The sequence below is a fragment of the Periplaneta americana genome, chromosome 12, assembly GCF_040183065.1.
Source record: "Periplaneta americana isolate PAMFEO1 chromosome 12, P.americana_PAMFEO1_priV1, whole genome shotgun sequence".
Classification (NCBI taxonomy): Eukaryota; Metazoa; Arthropoda; class Insecta; order Blattodea; family Blattidae; genus Periplaneta; species Periplaneta americana.
The window spans coordinates 179,869,969-179,888,650 of NC_091128.1; the positions used below are offsets into that span (position 1 = coordinate 179,869,969).

The window sequence follows — 18,682 nt, forward strand, 5'->3', positions numbered from 1 at the left end:
TCAAACGTCTGGATTTAATGTCCCTAATTATGTCAGGTGAAGGATACAATGCGTGCAGTTCTGCGTTGTGTAACTTTCTCCATTTTCCTATAACTTCATCCCTCTTAGCCCCAGATATTTTCCTATGAACCTTATTCTCAAACACTCTTATTCTCTGTTCCTCTTAAACTGAGAGTCCGAGTTTCACAACCATACAGAACAACCGGTAGGCCTAATATAACTGTTTTATAAATTCTAATTTCAAGATTTTTCGACAGCAGACTAGATGACAAAAGCTTCTCAACCGAATAATAAAACGCATTTCCCATATTTATTCTGCGTTTAATTTCCTCCCGAGTGTCATTTATATTTGTTACTGTTGCTCCAAGATATTTGAATTTTTCCACCTCTTCGAACGATAAATCTATTTTTATATTTACATTTCGTACAATATTCTGGTCGCGAGACATAAATAATATACTTTGTCTTTCGGGATTTACTTCCAAGCCTATCTCTTTACTTGCTTCAAGTAAAATTTCCGTGTTTTCCCTAATCGTTTGTGGATTTTCTCCTAACATATTTACGTCATCCGCATAGACAAGCAGCTGATGTAACCCGTTCAATTCCAAACCCTGTCTGTTATCCTGAAATTTCCTAATGGCATATTCTAGAGCAAAGTTAAAAAGTAAAGGTGATAGTCCATCTCCTTGTTTTAGCCCGCAGTGAATTGGAAACGCATCTGAGAGAAACTGACCTATACGAACTCTGCTGTACGTTTCACTGAGACACATTTTAATTAATCGAGCTAGTTTCTTTGGAATACCAAATTCAATAAGAGTACCATATAAAACTTGTCTCTTAACCGAGTCATACTTTCAGGTTGCAACGTTTTTGTTTAAAGAATTTCCAATTGAGTATATAAGTACGTACATAATCAATTTCTATGACATGTTTACGTTAAATTTAATTCATTACTTCATCTCATGTGAGGAGAATATTAATTAAAAAAATCAGGCATTTTTCAAATAAATACCCATTAATTATTAGTTTAGTAAAATAATTAACTTATAATAATTAATGTGTATGATTCCCGGTTGGAGCAACTAGTAGATACTGAAAATAAACGGAATCAGTCCAATCGTTGTGCATAGACAGACAGACAGACAGACAGAGAGAGACAGACAGACAGACAGACAGACAGACAGGCGTATATTTTGACACATCTGTCCTTGTAAGTCACATTTTCTTGTCTTGTTTAAACAGTTTGAAAATGACTAAGGAATCTTCGTGACGGCTGCGAGTGGTGACTAAGACTGCTGGAGCAATGTTATGGCAATAACCACTTCAGGAGTGTCGCACGCAATTCGAAAAACCTGACGTAACCCAGCCTGACCTAGCCTAACCTATCGTAACGTAGGTCCAAATTACACTCCCAGCACAACTACTTCTCCACCTGTTACACTGTAACACGAGAAGGAAGAAGGAAAGCCCAGCGTGGCAGTCTGTCTCCAGCATCACATTCTATTATCAAGTTTCTGTGTATCCGGCCTATTCCCTGCATTCTCATGGCAGCAGATAAAAAGTTATTTTTTCTTCCATCATGTTAATAATGTCAAAAGAAGTGCTTATATAAATTTTGGTCACTCGAGCGCAATTACGAGGCCTCCCCAGAAAGTAAGTTTCCTTGGGGCCGTTTACAGAAAGAAAACACAGTTTCATGGAAAGATTTATTGGAACAGATACAGATATTGTTGAAGTATTTCCAACACATTTTCTACCGGATGTGAAACATCTGTCATACTATGAGATCAACTTTTCTATCCCTGTGTCCTAGGATCGGAACCAGTATGTGACAGCCGTCTGTACCTCTCTCTCTGCATCCCAGGGTATGCGAAATCTCTCAATTCCGGTGGGGAATATATTGCAAAATAACTCAACAATTACTGTATCTGTTCCAATAAATCTTTCCATGAAATTTTGTTTTCTTTCTGTAAACGGCCCCAGAGAAACATACTTTCTGGGGTGACCTCGTAATTGCGCTCGGGTGGCCAAAATTTATACGACTTGTTCTGACATTAATAACATGTTTGAAGAAAAAAAATTAACTTTTTTATCTGCCCACATGGGAATGTTTGTGAGTGATCCGACTTCCAGGTGACTCGGGTTCCAGTTCTGGTCACCATGGTGATACTTGTGGCGGACAAGCTCGCAGTTGGGGTTTTCTCCCGTTTTTTTCCCATATTAGGCATCTACATCTTTCCGTCACCATTTCTTCAATTCGTCCTCATTCCATTCCATTTTCCGATCGTCGTCGGCTGGAGACGCACGGAGAGGGTACGCAGCGAACCTTAGTGTGGGTTTGAGAGTTAGCAATAGATCGTAAAAGGTCGCAGTGCTGGGCCATAGTACCCCCTCCCGTTAATTCCGTTCCACTCACCCTACCAATGTCTCATTACACGAAATCTAAGTACTGTAGGTATTGCCGACAAGTCAGTGCATCCCTCATGCAGAACACGTCTGTGTGACTTTACTTGTGTATTAAAACATAATGATTTAATGCTCATTCCTTGATCGAATAAAAATAAATTATGGCGATTTATTCAAACTCAGCTCAAATATTTTCCTTCTTGGGCATTTTCTTACAGTATCACACGAAGAGATGAACGAAAAAGTCTTACAGTATACAGGGACGTCATTTTATTTTTACTTCAATTTTTACTGTACCTGAGTTTTTGAATGTACTTCACTCCCACCCCTTCTACTAATGAAGTTCCAACTGTCCTCCACACAGAATCAAGGCCGCATATACTAAACAGTACTGAGTTAGTGGATATAGTACGTTCCAGAAATGTGTTCGCGTTTTTCAGTGACGAAAGAGCTTTCAATATTGAATCGTATTTTCGCACAGGTACTGTCGTCCGTTTGCCTACGTCGCATCCCGATTTTCCCCACCTGCTTCTGCTCACCCCTCTGTAAAGACGGGTGGCTGGGCTGTCTTAGCTCTTTTCTGAGAACATTAATTTCTGTTAGGAATTGGACGTCTACGTAATATTATACAACCGTTTAAAATAACTTAAATAAAAGGGCCGCGTTAAGTAATTAACTGTCACGTGATTTCCCCCTTTCTACGATCCTGCAACATAACCACTTGGACGGACAGTAGATAGCGGGTCGGGCAGAAGTGAAGATTGAATTTACAGTACGTGAGGTACTCTTTTATTAAGTACAGAATTATTTCAACATGGGTTACTGGTACGAACGACGAAACTGGTAATCGGAATTAGACGCAGTAGTCTATAGTGCGATAATATGCACATTAGAATGAAGCCTGTATCGAAATGAATGGTCACCATTTTCAAAAACGTGTTTAAATATCCATATTATGATTATTTTTCAATTTAACTTCATTCTTTACATTGTACGCTAATGTGCTGTAGACAGTATAATATACACTGCATAATGAATACGTTCGCATGGATAACTCAGTTCGTGAGTAAAAGCACTTATTGTTAATACTGTACTGTATTTTGATTAAACAAAAACCTAATGAAAATTATCACACTCAAAATTGCGATATTTCCTAGTTTACGTAAATGGATTAACTATTTTTTTTCCCTCCTATACGTAGTAAAGTGATTTGTTTGTATTTTACGCCAGTATCATCGAACTCCAGTCTTGAAAGGGGGTAGCAAACGGTGTTTCCGGTTCTCAACCGTTAATCCGAAGGTATAGCCAGGTTAATATTAAAAATGCTAGTAAAAATAAAATGATGTCCCTGTACATAATCTAAACTGAATGCTTGAAATTTATTACCTGCAGAATTTTTCTTTCTATTTAAAACTTCGCCAGACAAAAACTGTGGAACTTAAAACTGTCTACGAGTATCATTCCGTGTAGCTAACGGAAACCTGAAAAGTAAGTGCTCTTTATCTTTCTATGGAAACTTTTTTTCAATATACAGTACTATTTGTAAATACGTTTTCTGTTCAATATAGTATCGTTCAGAATAAGGAAGCTAATTTTCTCTGTGGAAACTCAACTTTTCAGTCACAATATCTGTCTCCTCGTGTTTTTTTATGCACTCAGTTCGGTCTGTCAACAGATTCATTATAACGATTTCAACAGCTTTACGGGTGCGATTGCATTAACTTAATGTAGGCGAAGCACGTTCACACAATGCACGCTAAACCTGTAACGTAGTGGAAGGCATTTTCTCACGTCGCAGGGAAGATTTTACTTCGATACATGTCAGTAAATTACATCTCTCAACGTCGTTCGTATCAGATAAGCGCTGACGTAACAGAAGCGTAGAAAGTCGAAGTAACACTGCTGCTTACGTCACATATCAGGTGGTTCACAGTTCTGAGATAATTTTTATGAAATATGTTCGGTTTATATGGGACTGATTCTCAGTAGGCCTATACTGTACTTTTGAAAACATGTGTTAACTTCTGAATAAAAAATCCCACAATAAAAGGTAGCAACAGCGTGCAACGTCACTCGTATTTCATAATCTTAGTTTTGCCATAACACGCTATATACAGAAGTTGTTAGAAGTACAAGTTGTATTGTATCAGTTTTTAAAATTACGGCACGTGGCAAAAAGAATTAAATGACACTCTATACTAATCTAGACATATTTGGCATATGAATTAATTTCATGCATTAAATATTTCACCGAAAAAGTTTTCGGTTTACTAGATGCATACTTTTACATGACAATAGTAATCAAACTCTACCATAGATTTGAGAACTGACGTATCAGTACATCACGAAAACTGTCCAATGTGCTTGTCGAAGTCTCAGGGCTGATCTATGTGAACAGCAAGTTCAAACCTTTCATTGCACTTGGACGTATGATGTTTGGAAAACGTCCCACAAATAACTGTGCAATACACTGTTTCCACCAATTCTAAAGCACGCTCTTCTGTAGACAAGTGCACAAGCTACCACGTGCACTCTAAGACATTACCTGCCGGCTGTCTGTGTATTGCAATTTCTGCTAGATTACTGACTAGCTTCTGGTCATATCCAATAACAAGTCAGTTTACCCGAGACTGTACACAAACGACATTAGGCCCGTAACACACTTGAAGAGTTTTCGCTGGCGAGAAATGTGTTGCGAGAAAGAGGCGAAGAGCCTTCCTCCACACAATTGGCGAGTTCTCGCTATCACAGATCACACCTCGCTATGATCAGCTATGCACTGCCTTCATGCAGAAAGCATTTTTCTGATTATAGTAATCACTCGTTGGGGGAAATATTATAGGTTATGTATTTACGTATATTGTCGTACTTAAATATATAACCTGTAAGTATATTGTCGTACTTTACAAATTACGTACGAACGCTATGTTGAATCTGAGTATTCAGATGATGAGGAAATGGAGTTACATGAACATATTTTGTTAATGAGAAGAAGAAGTAGGCCTAAAATTAAAGTCATAAATATCTGAAAATCACATTGTATCTTACGAAAATAAGGGCGAGTTTTGGACACTGGTTTCGATTTGAATGATGATACGTTTAGGCGTTATTTCAGGTTGAATGGACCACAGTTTTTTGCCGTTCATGATATGATAGAGGATTCTTTGCTATGTTCTGATTAAAATTACGTAAACTGTTAAGATTTCAAATGTTTAATTAATACTATTAAATCTCATCAAAATAAAATATAGCCCTATTTATTTTCAGATAATGTGATATTTGTCTCCAGATTTCTTCTTTAAGTTTCGTATTTTTATAGTTTCCATCCCGTGTATCATATAAATACGCCTACGGGTGGCATCGTACAAGTTCGATAAGTTTCTGACTGCAATTATCAGCCATCTTTCCTCATTTTCAAATAAAAACAATACAATTCATCGCCACCTGTGATATCTTTTTCTACATTTAATCGTCATAAAGAGTATAAATGTCAAACATCTTTGATAAATGTGTCAAGAAAATTCGCTGAGCTACCGATTCCAGCGAAAAACTCGCGCAAGGTTTTTGCATCGAACGAGAATCTCTTCCAGTGTGTGGACGTCCATTTGAATCCATGTTATCAATTTTTTTAATTTTCTCGCAACACATTTCTCGCTGGCGAAAACTCTGCAAGTGTGTTACGGGCCTTATGAAAGTATTAATGAGCGAAATAAAAGACACAGTGACAACGCCGTCCAATCAAAGCTAATGATTTTATTCGTAATTAACCGACAAATTATGTGGTGAGGTTAATATTTACAGGGAAACACTTCCATTGCATAAACTAATCATTATATTCAGATTTTCGTAGCAATGTAAGTGTAGCTCAGGCGGTAGTGCGTTCCCTACTGATCTCGAGTTCGATTCCTGCTTGAGCTGATTACCTGATTGGGTTTTTTCCGAGGTTTTCCCCAATCGTAAGGAGACTGTGAGGAACCTATGGCGAATCTTCGGCCTCATCTCGCTATCACCAATTCCATCGACGCTAAATAGGCCTAACCGAATAGTTGATACAGCGGCGTTAAATAACCAATTAAAAAGTTTAACTCCCCTGTTTCAAAAACAAAGGAAAGTCCTGGGCGCTTGTAAACTATTCGTGTGAAGATGAATTACGTTGTTCAGCACTGATGTACTGTCAGCATTTAGTTACATTTCAAAAGCTGACTTTCATTAAATAGAAGAATTACAGCAGAAGTGAACTCAATGTATTCAATGTAAAGTCAGCGACCTATGACTATTAAAAACCTTACGAAGTCCGGTATCTTACCTTCCAATGTTATGTTTTATTTAACGACGCTAGCAACTGCAGAGGTTATATCAGCGTCGCCGGATGTGCCGGAATTTTGTCCCGCAGGAGTTATTTTACATGCTGGTCCGGGATCGAACCCGCAACCTTGGGCATAGAAGGTCAGCGCTATACCAACTCGCCAACCAGCTTACCTTCGAGATTATGAACAATATCTTTTCTGTGCAGCAGAAAAATGGAAAGTTTATCTACTTATGGATGCACGTTTAATGATTTCGTTTATGTATTCCTTTAAAAACAGTTCAAGGAAATAAAACTATAAAAAATAGCATGATAACACACAAGACATGTGCCAACATCACGCGCTATCTAGTGTATCCGTGGTCTAGACCTCCGATCATGCGCAGTGAATTCTTTGCGTAGCTCTACATGTTGCATATCTTGTGCGTGCTGTCGAACGGGGTGACTGAGTTCGACTATAAAGTGCAGTGGAGGAATGTGGTTACATAACGTGGGCTGGAATCTAACTAATAACGCTGTCATATTCATGGCACTGTCTCTTCATTCTAGTTTCTATCTTTATTTATTTACGCAAAAAAATGTTCTTTCGAAAGAATTTTCTCCAATAATGCTATAAAGCGATGATGTGCAACTCATTTCACCTGAATGATGATGCAGCTAATGATGATGAAATTCAGGTCGTGTGACAAGCCTTCATGTACGCGTGTTCATAAAAAATCAAACACGTTCCAAGGAAAATTAAATACATGTCAAACGAAATAATAAATTAATTATTTTGTCTGTACTCACCAAATTTTGAAGTTGGAATGTTCCAGAAATTCCCGCTGCACGTCACTAGCACGACTTCCCGCCGCGAAGCTGCGTCTGAAACAGAGGATCGTTATGTGACCCAGTTGGAAGACAAATTGCTTTCATTCAGCTTCACGATCCAAGCTCACTACTTTTACATACTACAGCAAAAATCCAATCATTTACACCAAATGTTTTCCCTCCTGACTTACATTTTACAACACGTAAGCATTTTAACGGTATGATTTCGAAATTCTGGACAACGTGATTTTATCATTTCCTGTGACGCATAATACTGGAAATATTTAAAAGTGTAAGTCAAACTTTAACAAATACTGGACATTTCAAATACAACTGTAAAACAAACAGATAAAAAAAACATGGACCTTAAACACATAAGAACACTTTCGAGTTCAAAATGAACAGAAGATTGCCAGCTCCTAAAATTGTGTGCCGTTTTCCTGTGTATTATTGAAAACGGATCTGGAAGAATATACGAAACAGTGTTTTGACCTTTAAACAGCAAGACCTATGGTTTCGAGTGGTCAACGATATATTTCCAACTAACAGCAAATTATACCATACCAGATTAGCCCGGACACCACACTGCCCCTACTGTCAGGAAGAGGACAAGCTTCAACATCGCTTTCTTGAGGACTAAACAATACTGGGAAACTACAATTCAGGATATAGTGACATGGCGCATATCCTTGTGACATACTATATTTAAACTTTGTAGAACTGCACGCATTGTATTCTTCACCTGACATAATTAGGAACATTAAATCCAGACGTTTGAGATGGGCAGGGCATGTAGCACGTATGGGCGAATCCAGAAATGCATATAGAGTGTTAGTTGGGAGACCGGAGGGAAAAAGACCTTTGGGGAGGCCGAGACGTAGATGGGAGGATGATATTAAAGTGGATTTGAGGGAGGTGGGATATGATGATAGAGACTGGATTAATCTTGCACAGGATAGGGACCGATGGTGGGCTTATGTGAGGGCGGCAATGAACCTTCGGGTTCCTTAAAAGCCATATGTATGTATGTATGTATGTATGTATGTACTCAAGCCAAGTTTTTATTATAAACCTAAGACAACACAGGCAACTATTGCGAAGCGATTAGCACTTTGTATGGAAACAATATTGGAGTAAAATGTTAAAGCAATGTCCACACACACACACATATATAGCAATAATGTAATAAAAGCAAGAATATATAAAACTGTAATATGTAGAAAGGGTATCATTTCATTATTAGTTGAGTAATCGTTGATGTTTGATTAGTAATGTGATCAATGAATATATTTTGGGATACATTATGTTATTATTGTTGTGATTATTATAATTAATATTATGTTGAACAAGTACTTAAGATTCTTTAATTTTTGCTACTTATTTTGTATATACAGTTATGTGATAATTAATAATATTAAGAATAGGTATTGAAAGAATTTTAAACAAAATGTAAAAGTGGTATATAGAATGCCAGAATATTTCTTTTTTTGAATGGCTTGTAATATGTAGGAAGTATAAGACTGTTTATGTACAGAAACATTTATTGTTGCTGAACTAGGGATTTACAATCAGATTATTCAGTATTGTTTTGGGACTATTATTTTATTAAGTATTGTCTGCTTAAAATGTTTTGTTAATGCTATAGTTGTATATAGATTTGTGTTGTAATAAAAAAATATAAAAAAAGTTCAGCAATGTTGGATGACAGCAAAGTTACGACACTTCGAAAAAACAAAAGACTCAAGATTGTACAAAATAAAGATTTGATTTATTACAGTACAGAGTATTGTCGCACAGATACTAAGCAGGCAGTGCGCATGCTCAGAGGACTAGTCGAGGCAATAAAATTAGTTTTGTTTCGTTGTATGTCTGATCATGCGCACTGTCTCCTTTCTGGGGCAAGTAAAGTATCTATGCGACAAAACTTTTCTCTGAGACTGTACGTTTTGTTAAAGCAGAAAAGAAATGAGATAATAATAACATTCATTTAGGGAAAGTTGGAAAATAGGAACACAAACTGTACAGTTCTACAAGAATAATTTAACATTAAAATTGTTTATGAAAATTTTAAATTACCGACCGGGGGACAAAAATAAGACTAAGGATATCTTTGGAACGTTTGGCAGACTACACTGCCACTGTATTATCATTAGTACTATTACTGTCAATATAATTAGTACTATTATTATTACTGTTTGCAGTTGGTGCATGTCATGTGGCACACAAGAAGGTGTAGCGCAATTCAGAGGGCTGGAATTCCAACGCTAACTCACGAAATATTTGCAAAGTTTTCACTTTTATCGGCTGTGGTGTTATGCAACATTGACTCGGTGTTCCACTTCTGTCTTGCTATATTAGCAATATCTCATCCCTTCTCCACGCATTATATAACACTGAACCGGTTCTGTTCGCTAGGAAATCTCTGCGAACCAGTTCCGATGTACGAACTGCTGGACAGCATCGCCAGGCGTGCGGGTCGTGGGTTACAGACCTGTGCTGGAAAACTAACGCAGCTCTACTGCCACCAAGAACATTCATTTTGGGTGTCTGGAAAACTTCTGTTGCAATAAACAAAGAGAGATAAGAAAACAATAAATTCAAAGACTGGGCTTCGAAATACAATTAATAATTCTCCTGAGGAGCGCAGTTTGGACTTTTCCATTATCGATGAAGTATACAAAAACCTCACAACGCTTTTGATCTTTCTTTGTCTCCAGGCAAGCAGAAAGACGGGAATGGTATCCTAACCACTGCGATAGCTACAAATGGCTAAATTCGCTAGAGTAAACCAAGATTGAAAACAGAAGGCCGGGTTCGACGTCAACAAAATGATAGTCCTCGAAAGTTACCACAGTTAGTCTTGTCCCCCTTCTTAAAGATAAGCACAATTATGGACTCCTTCCATTGTTCTGGTACAATTTCCCTTTCCCAAATAACAAGTACAAGATTATCAATTTCGTTAGATAATGCGCTTCCACCCTCTTGTATTAATTCTGCTGGAATTTGATCGATACCTGGAGACTTATAATTTTTCAGATTTTCTATCGCAATTTCGATTTCAGAAAGTGTGGATTCGGGTATAAATGGCTCAGCAGTTTGTATTTCAATTTCGTTCCGATCATTTCTATTTGGCCTATGTATATTTAATAGTTGCCCAAAATAGTTTTTCCATCTGTTCAGGATTGAATGAGAATCTGCGGCATTAAAATCGCTTAGAAATGCAGAAGCCATATCTGATACTCAGAGTATAATGACAGCGACAACCTACAAGCTCTGATTTTGGGACCATTCAGGCAATGACAGTCAGGCTCATTTTCACCTTCCTATTGTCAGTCCGACAACTATGTAATGAAAAAAAAACTTATTTTGTAATATTCATGCTTATACTGAAGAATCGTAACTGATATGCACAGAGATACCTGATATAACATCAAACGAAATGTCTGAACATGATTACACAATGACTTACACAATAAGAAACAGAAATTATGTAAATCGACTAAAAAATAGTGCAAAGGAAGAAAAATAACCCAAAGCTAACACAACGACTAAACGGTGAAATAAGGCAAGGAAATCAAACAACAATGCCACAAATCAAGAAGGTAATGACAGATATTCTTGAACAATAACGCAAAGGTAAATACACAAAAATTCAAAATGAAAAAAGTGACCAAGATAACCAACAAGATACGTTTTCAAGCCCATACGACCATGAACAGAACTCATATAGCCTAGAGTGGAGCAATCTGTTTGAAAATAACGAGGTGGGCCAGCCCTACGTCACGGAGAAGGAAGAGGTTGACAATGACCGGAGTAAAATTACAGCAAGATATTAAATTAGCCGGCCAGATTAATTGTACATTTTCCTTGCTCTAATTCTAACTGCTAAAGTGTTTTTGCACTGTACGGTTCTCTTAAACCCAATGTAAAGCACAAGGCTACAAGCAAAGGTCGCTGCATGCTGCTCGATGTTACTAAGAACAGGATCGCCTTGGCCTTGTGGCTTCCTCCTGGTCAGGAATTACCACGAACTGAGTCAATCACGACAAGGCGCATTAGCACAACGAACGTTACAACTGTTCAGGTGGAGCTGAATCAATCAAAACAAAGTGCAATATGTAACCAACGAACGTTACAACTGTTCAGGTGGAGCTGAATCAATCAAAACAAAGTGCAATATGTAACCAACGAACGTTACAACTGTTCAGGTGGAGCTGAATCAATCAAAACAAAGTGCAATATGTAACCAACGAACGTTACAACTGTTCAGGTGGAGCTGAATCAATCAAAACAAAGTGCAATATGTAACCAATGAATGTTACAACTCTTCTTTGGGCCGCTCAGTTATCCGCGTAAGAAGGCTAGGCTCGAAACCAGTCGAGTCGCCTTCTCCTTTTATCTCTGTTGTTCTTGCTCCAATATTCTCTTTCGATTTTGTCTGGCTCTTTTCTTGTCTTTGCTCTTTTCATTCTCTCAAGCCACCATCATTTTGTTGCACTTTTTCTTTTATAATCATCATTGTTTCTCGTTATCATGATATACTTCGTCATCAATTATTTCTCGAGTCACCGGCGAAGCTTAGGTGTTTGCCTGTTGTTCCGGAGTTGCGCTCGGGCGTGGGTTCGACTCCCACTTGGGCTGATTACCTTGGTTGGGTTTTTTCAACGTTTTCCTCAATCGTAACACAAATGTCAGGTATCGACCTCATCTCACTATCTTCAATTCCATCGACGTTAAATAACCAAGTAAAAATTATTTCTCCTCCATTATCGTCATAAATCGATTTTTTAAATAATTTATAAATAAACAGTTAGGATCCACTGGACAAAGCAGCAGAAGGCTAGGTTCTTCGCAAGTTTCATTTCTCATTACTGAAACTAACTAAACCTTCAGCAATTACCTGTTGGCTGCTGCTCGTTCGCACGTTATCTAACCGTCTCGTTCAAGTTCATTCCTCTTATTCTCTCTATTGTTTCAGTAACCTACATTTAACACAAGATGTTTTCCACACAAAATTGTACGAGGGAAACACGAAACGTAAACATAAGATCGTATAAGCATATCTCGCACAAAAAATCATATGAAATAAAATTATTTTTCATTAATCTAACAATAAATTAATTAAAAAATAAACCAAAGCTTTTGGAGAGAGGTCACAAGTTAGCAGCCAAATCTGCCTATGTAGGAAAGCAGATATTATAACATATTGCAGTACTTTTGTGAAAGTTGAAAGGATCTCCTGAACTGACTCGCTTTGCTAGATATAACTCTTCTTCTTCTTCTTTTCTATTAATACTTCAAGTCATAAAATTGGTAGTGACCAAGGTTTCTGTATACAATTTATTAATATTATTATCTACGACTTTGTGTCACCAGCAGCTGACTTCGCATCCCTGAGAATTATACAGAAGTCACAGATTATTCCTTGGATAGAATAAAAGAATCTAATACCATACTAATCCCATATGAACACTTTTCTCAACAGTGATCTCACTAGAGGTTTCGATTTATCTAGAAAAAAATCACTTAGAAGGAGGAAAAAAAATCGCAGGACTGATGCAAGGCCTTAATTTGATTAATGTATATAATGAGTCTATATGTCAAAGCATTTTCTTGAATATTCTTAAGGATTCAATCCAAATATTATATTACCATTTATATTTTGGCCATTAATGATTCTATTGAGTTTGCGTTTCTCTGGATTCTTTTTTAGTTAACAATTCCTGTATTTAATTATTTTCGTCTTTCTAAATTATTCTGTAGTGCTTTTATTCAGGATCTTTATGGTCACTCTCACTGAGGGCAGATTATTTTGTTAAAAAATAAAACCCTATGTTTACAAATGTATATATTAGCAAAATGCCTTAATATGATCTATAAAAGCATTATGTCTATCCCTGTTAAATTCTCTATATTTTTCGATTATGATTTCAAGGCTTTAATCGAATTAATGTATATATGTGTCTATATGTTATATGTCTACAAGTGCATATTTATTGTCATCATTAGTCTATAAGTTTCAATTTGTTATGATTAGTTTAAATTATAACCCTAATGTACTATATGTAAAATAGGGTTTATAAATATGGAATAAATACTACTGCTATGTCCAGAGTTAGTTATTATGCGCATGGCAAATTCTCATAACGGTTTTATATAAGAAAAATGTAATACGTGCTGACAGAAAGAAAAGGTGTGCCGAGAAGTCAAATGGCAAGGGTTTAGAACGCACTTCCTGCTGTAGCGTCAACGAGAAAGTCCCTGAAAGGAATTTGCCTTCAGGCACGTAAGAGAGAATTAAGGTCTTAATGTGTTCCATTCAAATGCATAATGTTTACACAAAGATACATTATTGTCGTAAAATTGAAATGTATTTATGTAACTGGGTAAACATGACGCAAGTTCAAGTGAAGTTATGAATGAGCACTGTGGTCGGCACATTCATCAGCCGTTCGCAGCTTCCAATGCCGCACGTCTCGGCTTCAGTTCTGCATTCGTCTTATTTTTCTCCATTTTACTCCTAAGCAGTACAAAGTTATGGGTAATGAAAAGAGCGGGACGGAAAGTAATTTTTTGTGTGGTAACAACATGGAGTATTTTCCTGCACGCTGAACCTTCCATGAAGTACACGCAGTTATGTTACAGTTCACCTAATCGTCCCCGCATTACTGTAGGGTTTCTCTGCTGCCCTTATTAAGGACTGCGATCCATTGTGACGCCTTGCTTCGATTTCTCTCCGAGTCCTTTTCTTTATTAGACAAGCTGATGCACCTACTTACTTCGCTGTCCTCTCTATGACCCGCCCGCAGGAAGTGGCAATTCTTCACTCTGGTTAGCCCATGTTCTTCGCTGTAATTAGTTTTCCACTTTCCTTTGCACTAACTCTTTAAGCCTACCGTTACGTCGCAGATTCACACCCACCGACTACTTCAGAATCCCGACTGATGTCTGCAACCTATAACAGCATGCTGCAATGTACAACACTGCTAAGTCTACCAGTAACAATGAAAGTTCTGAACCACAAATTTACGAACCCACCGAAATGAGTACCTTTAGTGAGTTGCAGATAAGCGGAAATTAACGGAAGCAGCCGGTGGCAGTTCGATCCCAACCCGCGGAGGTTCACCTCGACCTTGCAGCAGGGAGGTCTTTCCTGTAATTATCCTCTAATTCACCATGAGTTGCAAAACTCTTGCTGGACCAGTCTGTATAATATGAAACATATGTTTACAAATAGTAGCGAAGAGTAAAGGCTGGTTCACAATAAACCGGAAACGAGAATCGGAACGAAAAAGAAAACGGTAAAATTGTTAAAATGTGTACATTTAAATGTGAGCATTCACAATTAACGAAGAGCTTGCCGGAGCCCAGGATCGGGAACGGACAGTTGGCCAAGTTTCAACTTTGGCGTTCACGTTTCCGATCACAGCCCACTAGATTCATTCTATTGCCATCTGAAAGCTATTTTGTCGTCGTATATTTTGTAGCAAGAAGACCGTGACATAACCTATGCATTATTTTGTTCTGTGCTGTGCATCATGGAGCAAGTTTTATTTGATGACATACTAATATTGAGTGTTGAGGAAAATCCTCACGTTTACGATAAGCGGCGCGCCTCGTGTAAAGATGAGAAAATGAAGGAGAATACGTGGCTTTCAGTAGCTGCATCTTTGAACACCGATCGTAAGTGAATCATATTTTATTTCTGTATTGGTTGTATGACACACTACATATTCATGCTTCAATTCAATAACTACTGTTGAGTTCATTTTTGTTCTATTACAAATGTTTCTTCTCTAATTATTTTACGTTATGGTAGACTTAAAATAGGTTGTGATAATAAAGATGCATGGGCATATTTATAGTACCGTACCTAATGAAATGTTTCAGTTGAAATTTCGAAGTTGGTTAACCTGTGTTTATGTTGGCTGCCTTGTACTCATGAGAGAACGCCATTGGTCAATTATACACAAATAACATCAGAATGCGTAATATCGACTTTACATATCGTTGACATACATATCGATATGCATAGTCGTCTACGTTCTCGGTTTATTGCGAATCAAAAATTTTCATATTCACGTCCTCTGCTTCTCGTTTTCATTCTGGTTCTCGTTCCCGGTTTATTGTGAACCAGCCTTAAGTCAGTATCTGCCGGCCTTCTGACAGCGCAGTCCATCTGTTCTACAGCGAGGTGTTAGTTTACATCAAGCCGCTAACTCCATCTGATTAACGTGCAAATATAAAATTCTATAAAAGTTATCGGAAACAGTAACCACGAGAGTGTGAAATCACAGTAATATAACAGCTCTGCCACATTTTCAATCAGCATCTAGTCCACATGTGATAACGATAAGAGAGGACGGACCGGCAGGCGGGGGTGGGAAGTTACTTTAAGGTTAGGAGGATGGCTTCAACAAAGCAATTCATAGAAACATACCAGTAACTATTTTTTTAAACTACACATTTTAAGTGTTTTACAGCATTTTATGACTCCTTGCAATTTCACCAGGAAATTGTTCATTACACGATGGGACTTCGGTGAACTTCTTGGATTTTTGAAGCATGTTAGTCTTCAAATCTCAGACAGATTGTGGCTGAGTTTGAAACTTCTTTACTTTGAGGCAACCCCGTGAAAAATATGAGCAGCTGAAATGTCTGGAGATTAGCCGCCGCATTAATATTGCAATGTGCATCTGGAGATCTGATCAGCGGCCGTCTTGTTGAAAGCAAATTCTATCTCTGTTTAGTTCGTCTCTCACTAATGTGTGTAACATTTCCCGTTACCTTTCACCATTCACTGTAACAATCTCTCATTTCCATCTTCAAAAAGTACGGCCTGATGATAACAGCACAAGCCACTCTGTAATGTAATGTTCGTTCATGCTGCACCTTAGGATTTACATCAATCCAGAAACGAACATTTTGCTTGTTAACGAAGCCACTGAAGTCAAAATGTGACGCGTCTGACGTAAACAAATCATCAAACGTCTTCTCATTCCCATGAACGGCACAGGTCTGCTGCAGTGTAGACTGGCCGACCTTGTGGTCTCAACTGAGCAAGCTAAATGTACGCAGTGAATCGCAATATGCGACGAAGATCAGACCTCAGCATGTCGCAATGCAATCCACCTCACTCTGCCGATGTGTTCTGGGCTCGACCACTAGCAGTAAATTTGGGATTCACATTAACTCAATATTGTGTTTCTTCAAGGCAGCCTACAATGTCCGTCAACATTAAACTCACGACGAAATCGACGTTGTGTTCCAACAATTGGCTTCGTTTTCAAGTAATTATGTAGTTATTACACACAGAACGGCTGGGCATCCATGTTATGCTGATCACATTGCTCAGGCCATGTTCAGCCCAAAGGAATTTACTTTAAATTTAATGTGTTCGCAAACTCGTCAATACTAACACCGATCCTGTACAAGTTAACAGTAAGCAAGGCAAACAGGACGAGTAAAGAGGTAAAATATAATGAAACATAAAGGAAAAGTAATGACTTTAAAGCAAGGTGATGCAAATAAGTCAAGGTAATGAACCTAGGACGAGGTAATTAACGTAAAGCAAAGTAATGAAGGCGAGGTAATAAGCATAAGTCAAGGTAATTAACGTCAACAAGGGGCAATAAACGGCAAGGCAAAGTAATGACGGTCAGGTAATAAGGATAAGTCAAGGTAATTTACGTTAATGCATGTTAAGGTGGGGTAATGGACGATAAGTGAAAGTAATTAACGCCATAGTGAAGGCAAGATAAAGAAAGAAATGAAATGTGATAAATTAAAGCCTCGCGAATGAAAATAAGTTACAAGGAAATGAGAAGCGTTAAAGGAGGGAATAATGTATAGCAAGGCAGTACAAGGTAATTAGTGTAACACAATTTCCGCCGCCGTGGATTGAAGTACTCTCGATTAATTACCAAACCCAAGTGCCACTTTGTAAATCTGTTGGCACTGTTTCGTCACAAAGATTACGTGCAGCAAAAAACGTGACATTACACAGCCAGTAATTGCTTCCTAGGTTTCATCAACACGATCCAGTGAGAAAGTGGACGAACGCAGCAGAGATGACACATGACCGGCTGCGGTTCAGTTGGGTTCGTGTCCCGTCACGTCACGGCAGTCCAAGAAGAAGAATATCAATGCAGACAGATTTAAGACAGTTGCAGGCGCCGTACCGCAAATAATGAAGTGGGAATTGAGATATCCAAAGGAACCTTCTTTACTCACAACGATGAAATTCAGGCATGCTCCGTGGCAACAGAATCGTCGATATTGAGCCGACATTTGCGGATTCGAGCCTCAGAGAGGGCATTGCCTTGCTTGCCCTGGTGGTTCCCACAACGCTGTCCCTGACTCCAAGCAAAGCTGCCCGATAACTCGCCTTTTTCTGTGCCATCGATTCCCTGCATACTTCCCATTCAGTTTGCACATCTCGCTGAATGTCCCCATTTCAACGTCTCCGTCAGTCCGTCTTCGTCTCCTTCTACGTCACTCTCATTATCCCATATAAGCCTACTTTTCTCTCCGCGCCGCTATAATCAGTCTGACGTCTGTATTCGGTTATCTAACATCATTGTATCATTGGCGCGGTTAATTGGCGTCGGTAGAAATGGGATTTTGGTATTATAAGTCCAATGATTCGCCATTGAATTGTTCGACATTCGTTTTACAGTTGGAAAAAATCTAATGGAATCATATCTACTTCCTCCACAAGCGGGGTCAGGTCTGGCAGTGGATTGTGCGGACACAGATGTGCCGACATATAACATGTGACGCTTGTCTCATGCCTCTTCTTGTTCCCTGGCACGTCTCCCTCTGTCTCCTCTTCCTTCCTTTATTTCATCTTTCTGTTTCTGCTCGTAGCCCGATGTCTTAGTATGGCCCATCGTGTTTCCTTCCTGTCTTCTTACATGTCTTTCTCTTTTAATATCAGTCTCATTTTCTAATATTTATTTATCTGTCTCCTTTTTGGGATCTGCTCCCTCTGTCGATACCAGTCTCTTTTTCTGTCGCTGTCACCTCTTCTGTCAGTCTGTCTCCTCCTCTGTAGGTGTCTGTCTCCTCATCTATAGGTATCTGTCGCCTACTCTATTGGTACCTGTCTTCTCCTCTGCCGTTTATCTGCCTCCTCTTGGCTGAGTATCTGTCTTCTCT

General features: G+C 38.3%; 1 protein-coding gene across 2 annotated transcripts in view; it reads right to left on the reverse strand.

Annotated features, from left to right (window-relative positions):
- Window positions 1–18,682, reverse strand: part of sit (stuck in traffic) — a 118,177-nt gene that overhangs the window by 42,603 nt on the left and 56,892 nt on the right. For both annotated transcript variants that reach the window (XM_069842698.1, XM_069842697.1), the window contains one exon: window positions 7,502–7,576. The gene's annotated coding sequence lies outside the window, so the exon portion shown is untranslated. The remainder of the gene's footprint in view (window positions 1–7,501; window positions 7,577–18,682) is intronic.